Here is a 7,739-nt window from a genome sequence, read left to right on the forward strand (position 1 = left end):
CTCGTACATGTGCTGCACGGAGTGCTCCGAGCAAAGGAGGCTTTACTGTGCAGCACAGAGAGCAGATGGACTCTGCGACTGTTCTTCGGCTTTCTGGGGGAGAATTCCTTACATACGGCTTGGAATCAACACCTCATTTGTCAGTTCAAGTCACACCATTACACCCTCCCACCCTCCCCTAATTTTTGCTGTTGTTTTACAAACAGTACATCTCCTGGTAGCAGGTATGTGTTAAGGCAGCATTCTGAAATTTGCCAGCTCTTTATCCCTTTTGCTGAGCTCCTGCTGGAATCCAAAAGCCCAATTTCTTTTCTTCTCTTTCCTGCAGGGTACGAGCAGCTGTTATTTTGCAAAGAGAGGCTCTGTATCATAGTCATTCTTCTCAGCAATTTGTATAAAAAGCACAGGCTTTTTGTTACCTTTAATGTCTTATCAGATGATTTCTGTTTTTATCTATAAAACACACTACTGTATAAATTATGAAATAGATTTGATGGTTGAGTTTAACTCTGCTTTAAGACCAGTTCTGGCAGCACATCTAAGACATCTTAGTACACAAAACGTATGCACAGGTATTTCATAGGTATTACTGAGAGTCAATTTTAACACTGGGACTTACTGAGTGGGGAGGAAGCACTTCTATTTTTGGGTACTCCTTTCCACTACATGCTTCCTTCAAAACTCAACACTTTAACAAGTGTTAAAACACTATTCTACACAGCATCGTAGTTCATCTGTTGCAGTTTGGTTTTTTTTTTAAGTTTTAACTCCACATTTTAGTATACTGAATAATTTAATGTGCTGCAGGTTAATTTGAAGATACTTCCCCCATTACAAGCAAGCAAGGGGACCTGGCTGATAACTCTAGTTTAAATGTATATGACTGTATTTCATGGTATGGCCATAGAAAAGAATGAAAAACCCTCCATTTTTTATTTTAAAAAATAATTTGCATTTTTGTTTCTTATAGGATTTTTCTGCTACATTTTGAATTTTTGTTAAACCATGAAGCTTTTTTTTTAATGAAATGTGTATGGTAAAAAGAAAGAAACTATCATTTTAGATATTCATATTTGATAGGCAGAGGCCTAAATGATATATTTTGATGTCTGTTAGTTCTTCCTTGACTAAACACCTGCCCCTTCTTTACAGGTGTTTGTGGTAGGGAAGTTTTGCTGTTGTTTCATCCAACAGTATTAGAATATTGAAGCAGTAAACAGCAGTAAAAATGAATTTTTCATAATGAAGGCAGCTACCTCACACCAGGACCAAAATGTGTCAACAGGATTGAAACTGTCCCATCAACAGGACTGTCCTCTTGTTACAGAGCAGAAATATGGATCTGTCAAAGGCTGTGGGCACACAAACCAGATCATCTTTGGGCTTTAGCAGGCTGGACCTTGAGTCAATTCAGAACATTTTTCATATGAACAGCAAAACTGAACTGGTCTTAATGATAAAGGAGAAGCAGGACCCCATGGTCCCATAAACACATTTTTAAAAATTTATTTAAAGGACTAGTCAGTTTTTGAGGAAGAAGAGGTTAGTAATGGTATTTTAAAATGATGGTGATTCCTTTCTTATTTTATAAATATTTCCTTACTATAATGTTATTAAATGTGGTTTAGAATGCTTTAATTAAAATTAAATGGTTGAGTGGAAATTGGAATTAGATAAAGAATTATACTGAATTCAGCAGCCTTTCAGTGGGAGGGTCCAGTTTGCTCTTTGGGAAGGTCTGAAGGATTGCTCATCACTACTGCAGCTCCTATACCTGACTTACCACTGGAGTTGCTGTATTTTGTTTTTGCAAAAGAAGCTGAAGTTTTATTTCATCCTGGCTAGTTCACACTGACTGGACACACACTTTCAATTGTTTCAGCAGCATATAAAGATTGTTAGTTTGAGAGAAGCAAGTTTTATGAATTCCATATATTTGATTTTGCACAGGACTTGTACATAGTAGACTTTGTAACTCAGTTTTAGTTCTGATATTTTAGAAAGCACACCTCTAACTTGAGAGATAGAAAAGTCATCAAAGCTTTCCTTGTCCTTTGCTCTCAGGCTTTGACTTCTCCCTTGTATTTCTCATTATTCATTAGTACTGATACATTTTATGGTGCAGACACTCCATATGTATGAGAAAGACCTGTCAAAGCCTGGGAGTTTTTTTTCTTTTTCTCCACTGTATTGATTATCTTCAAAGTCCTGCCCCATGTCTATTTTTAATGTTGTGGTGTTTGGGGTTGTTTTTTGTTTTTTTTTTTTTTTGCAACAAGACCTTTCTATTTGTCAGGGGATCAAAGATGCCTTTAAACCAGCCTGTTTCCACAGCTGAGGGATCAGTCTTAAGATGGTGTTTGTTTAGGATGTGCTTCAGGGTTGGATGTGAGAGGTTTACAGCTGCACAACCTCCACACTGATGGCAGAGGTTAATTACCTTTAATTTCCATGTATATACCAGTGAAGGGTCATTCTGGCTCCTAATTTTTTCACTTTAGTTCTTATCTACTTCATAGTACACTTAGAATTAATCTAATGACCTTCAGGAAGAAATTAATATAGTTTTTCAATCAGGCAAACAATTGCATAACTATTGTGAAAAAACACAGAAATCACAGAATCACTGGGTTGGAAGAGACCTGCAAGATCATCAAGTCCTACCCATGTCCTAACACCTGAACTAGACCATGGCACTGAGTGCCACATCCAGTCTTTTATTAAACACATCCAGGGATGGTGACTCCACCACCTTCCCAGGCAGACCATTCCAATACTTTATTATTCCTTCCATGAAAAACTTCCTCCTAATATCCAACCTATATCTCCCTTGGTGCAGCTTGAGACTGTGTCCTCAATTCCATTTCACCTCATCCATTTGGTGCCAAGTGTCTGTATTTCAGCTGACTCACAGGCACTTGCTCTGCTCTGTCACTCTCTGTGCACTAGCAGGTGGAATGGCTCCATCCCTGCATTCTGCATGAAACTGGCTCCTTTTCCTCTTGCCACAGGTGGACTTGGACAGGAATGAAACATGGGTGCAGCATCCACCATAAGGTCATTTTGCTGCTGTTACATATCCCTGGATGTACTAGGTTTTCCCTGCTATGAGTTTGGATGCATTGCAGGAAAAGCTGGCAATGCCTTTGACCAGAGGATTCGCACCTTGCAGAGCTGAGGATGAGTGTTCCTCATGACCTTGCTTCCCTCAAATCCCTTTTGCACTGTTTTGAAAACTGCACTGAGACCAACCAAGTGGAAGTTCCCACATCATTTCCAGCTCAGGCAGAGAGCATGCTGACCTTGCCCAGACTTCATGCTTGAATGTCTTCTATTTGCTCATAATTCCAATAAAAATCTGGGGTTGGGAGATCAGTACAGCAATAGGTACTGCATAATTTGATACGTTTCTGACTGGCTGGAGGTCATTTAAGGCTTTGAAATTATGAAAAAGAAAGGTGATGTGGAAGCTGTTTTTAGAATAAAAGCAACTTTTAGGTGTCTCTAGCAGTTCACAAGGATGAATCTTGTAAAAAAGTGTATTTGTTTATATCTTTTCAAGAGTGTTACTGTAATTACTTTTTCTGTTAATATAAAATATTGAGTTTAGAATGTGCCCACTATATTGACTTTTAAACACCTTTAAACTTCATATTCTAAGAATTTGGTCTAGGCATTAAAATAGTAGCTGTTTCTATTCTCTTTTTTTTTCTCTCTCCCCTGAACATGGATCACAATTGCAGGTAGCAGGATGCAGGTTGCATGATTTATAAAATATGTGCAAGTGCAGACACATTCCTGAAAGTCAGGACAGCTTAATTGATTCTATTTTACTTTACTGCTTCTTTGAAAGCTGATAAAATTTGAGATTTCCAGTAAACTGTGGAAAAAAGATTTTTTACTCTTGAAAAATACCTAATTCAAAATCTGTCAAGAGGAATTTGATATGAAAATCATTCAGAATGTTTTAAAAAGGAAATTGAACACTGTAATTCTATTTTTCATTTGGATATTTTTTCTTGTGCAAACCTTTAGCTGTCTGGACTATAATATTTCAATATTACTGTAAAAATATTTCAACAGGACCTGGCTGATATTCCCAAATTAAAAGACAGTGCAATCTACATTTCACTAAACATTTTGGAGTTTCATTATTTTTATCACTATGGATGCAAATAAACTTCAAGATTCCTGAATTTCCCAAAGGGTAGACAGTTTATTTCTCTAACTAAGCATGTTTTGCCACACTGCTCCCTGAAGTAGGATCTGTGTCCTTATTACACAGCGTGCTTCCTCTTGCAGTCTTGATGATCAAAGCATGAGAGCTGTCAGATGAGAAGAAATGTGTAGCACATAAGAACTGTGTATCAGTAACACACTGGTTAAAATCAAAGGAAATCAAAACAAAAAAAAAAATCATGTTTCTTTTCACCTTAAAACTAAATCAAGCCTGTGTTAATTAATCTTCAGAAAACAATGGTTTTTCCAGGATTTTTATCAGCAGAAAACCCTTGGCCTCTAAATACGTAGCACAGAACTGTTTTCACAGTTCCAAGGGATTATTTAAAGAAAAAAAGAAGTTGCATCAAGATTTTTTAGTCTCACTGAAGTCCATGAGCATTGGATTAGGTTCCTAGATCCGGTTATGTAAACATTTCTGTAACATTTTTAGACTGTAATGTTTGGCCTGTTACTATAGAGTGCTGCAGTGCTTTTCATAGCTTGATGTTTTAATACTTACTCTTAAAGAGCTTCTAATTTATTTTCTACCTGATACATCTACTTCCCATGCTAACATACACACTGGTATTTAAGAGTATCACTCTTTTCTTTCTGTACTCACTGAAATGTGTGAAACAGCTGACAGAATGCTGCTGGATATCAGATTTCTGCCTCACAGGAGAGGAGAGGTTATCCTTTGCATTTCATATGGCAGCTATTTCTGATTTACCTGTGGGTAAGAACAGGTTTTTATAATCCACCCTCTTTGCTCCTTGTGCCTAGTGAGGCAATAAATATGATAAATTAAATAAAACACTCATGTGAATGCTGCTTTGAAGACTTTCAACCTTTTCTCTCCTTTTCTTACTTTTTATAACTTTTATCCTTGTATTGCTTAATCTTTGTATAAATCACAAAGTCTATGTTAAGCCCAAAACTGGTGTTGGCTGGGCCTTCAGTGGCACAGGAGGGTTGTGCTTTGCAGAGGAGGCCTGGGAGCAGAGGACTAGTGAATACCTGGGTTTGATTCAGGGAGCTATGTGCTCAGACACACAGTGAAGACAGTACTCAGTGTTCTGGGGTCCTGTTTCAAGGGAAGAAGGACCTCAGGTTTAAAAAGTCCTGACTCCTCTCCCATTAATTCTGCATGCTGCACTTACATTTTACCTAATTTGTCAAAAGATATCTCACTATTAACTGGGCAGTGTTAACCAAAGAGAGCAGATTGATTTAAAAAGAGTGAATAATAAATGCCTTGTTTCAGGAGTGTTGAAGGATTGCACACTGAACAAAGTGAAACGTGGCCATTGTTCATTCACTCTACTCTCCTGTGCCATCTGTTATGCCAGTGCAGTGACACGCTAAATCATCGAATCTCAAAAGCATCAGCGTTTTGCACAAAGGCAAAAGACTGAGAGTGCCAGGAAAATGCTTCTGAATGTGTGACCTGCATCTTATGCAAGCAGTGTGCCCTTCCTGACAGGCACAGGCTAGCAGGAGAGTGGAGCTCCACCTCTTCTCAGTGATAAACAACAATACATTTTATGTGCATGATCTGATAAACTTATGGCAGAACTGTCATAAGTTAGGCACCAGCACTGTAAATTGCTGCAGTGCCTTTGCTACCAAATTAAACTGGTGTTATGTGGATAGATGTTTGTTTTAACATTGCTTTTAATACACTGCTGCTTACAGCCATCAGAACTTTCCTAAGATGAGCACAGTGTAGTTTTTACATGTTCAGCAGTTGCACTAAGAATGATGCACTAGACTTTCTCAAAGTTGAATGTTTATTATGAAGAATGCACAGCTGCCCTCCTTCAAAAGCTGCTGTGAGAATATCACAGTCCAAACCTTCACTCATTTAGGAAGTCAGGGAAGATGTGACCCTAATGAAGTCAGTGGGATTAGGTGACCTATATAGTTGTTATCTTATGAGTCTTATAACAAATTCTGAACAGGAGAAAGAAGCACTCTCTTTTTTTACTGGAATTCTTCAAATCCTCATAAAAATTTACTGAGATAATAATAGCAATCATATGTTGTATAGATAGTGCAGTTCATCTCTAAGTGCTTTTTAAAGATAAGAAGCATCTTCATTGATGCTGAAACAAAATTAAAAAGTCTTGTGCTAAGTCCCACAGCACCAACTGACAAAGATGGGGAATGATAAACCATTCAATGCACTATGTCTGTGCAACAGTAACTTTATCTTTGTTGTTCTTTTAATCAACCCTATTAAAAACTAAAAAGAAAACAGAGTAACTAATACTGTAATCTGTTTACACTTAGCATTATCTATCTCTGCTTCTGCAAGAAGTGGTCCTAAACCTCTCTGACCTCTGGTCAGTTCTGGTCTCAGTTCTTTCCTCTGGGTCATTCTGTATCCACATGGGTACCAGCTGGACAAAAGAGTTGAGGGGGTTCTATTGAGGGGCAAGTAATTAATGCCAACAGTATCAGGGTTGCTACTGGTTTGTATTTTGGACATTTTGACTGTTGGAGCAACAATCTCAATGCTGAAAGGAGGCAGGGAGGAAGGCACTCTACAGTGCTTGAGAGCAATTGCTCATATTAGGGGCATTTGGCACCCCAAACCAGTCCAAACAGACACATTTTCCTGCATTCCCAAACTGAAATCTGATCTCATGTCTTCAGATGTAATATTTTTGTGTGGTCTGCCTTTTCTTTCTAATTTATTTATTTCCCTTGTACTGCAGCATAAATTTAACTGAATTTACCATACTAATACTTGCCCTTCTGGATTCATAGCAGTTTCATAACAATATATGTCACTGAGCTTCCAGTTCAATCCTATCATAATGAGAGGAGAGATAGTTTTCCTAGCTTAATTTCTTGCATCATGCTTTGTAAGACACTGTTTGTTCCTGACACATAAAGGTATCTTAGGATGCTGTCCTTGAAACCTTTGCTTTACTTTTTGTTGTGTTCTTATTGTGTCTGTCTGGGCTTTGAGTTTTATGCTCAGCCAAATTTTAGCCTGGAGTGACAGCAGAGGAATGAGCATCATAATGAAAGTGCTGACAAACCCTTAGCTGTAATGACGTGAATGGTGCAGTTATCATTTGAGTTTGCTGTGTTCTTTACTTTAAATCTTTAATGCTATTTTCTCCTTTTATCCCATGTTGAGCAGTGGGATTACTCAAGTGGTTTATGGCCTAGAAGTTGTGCAGTTAAGTGAGTTGTTCAGTGGGGTGGAAGGACTCCTCTCTGGGGGTTACCTTCTTCTTTTAGAGGTGTGGAAAAGTTTAAGGTTGGAGAAGAAAAAACACTGTCAGCAAGGTGGTCAATACTGCAGTGCCATTCCAGCACTTCCATCAACTTTGACCACTGTGATCACTCCCTCTAACAGCACCTTATTTTATATACACCAGCTGAGGTAAGGCCAAGGTCCTCTGAGGTGGGAGAAACAGAGCATTTGGTATTGTAAATGGGGAAAGAATGAAGCCTCAAAGGATGAGAAAATTTAGCTCATAGTAAAGAAATGTTAGTTGATG

The sequence above is a fragment of the Erithacus rubecula genome, assembly GCF_903797595.1.
Source record: "Erithacus rubecula genome assembly, chromosome: 13".
Taxonomy (NCBI): domain Eukaryota; kingdom Metazoa; phylum Chordata; class Aves; order Passeriformes; family Muscicapidae; genus Erithacus; species Erithacus rubecula.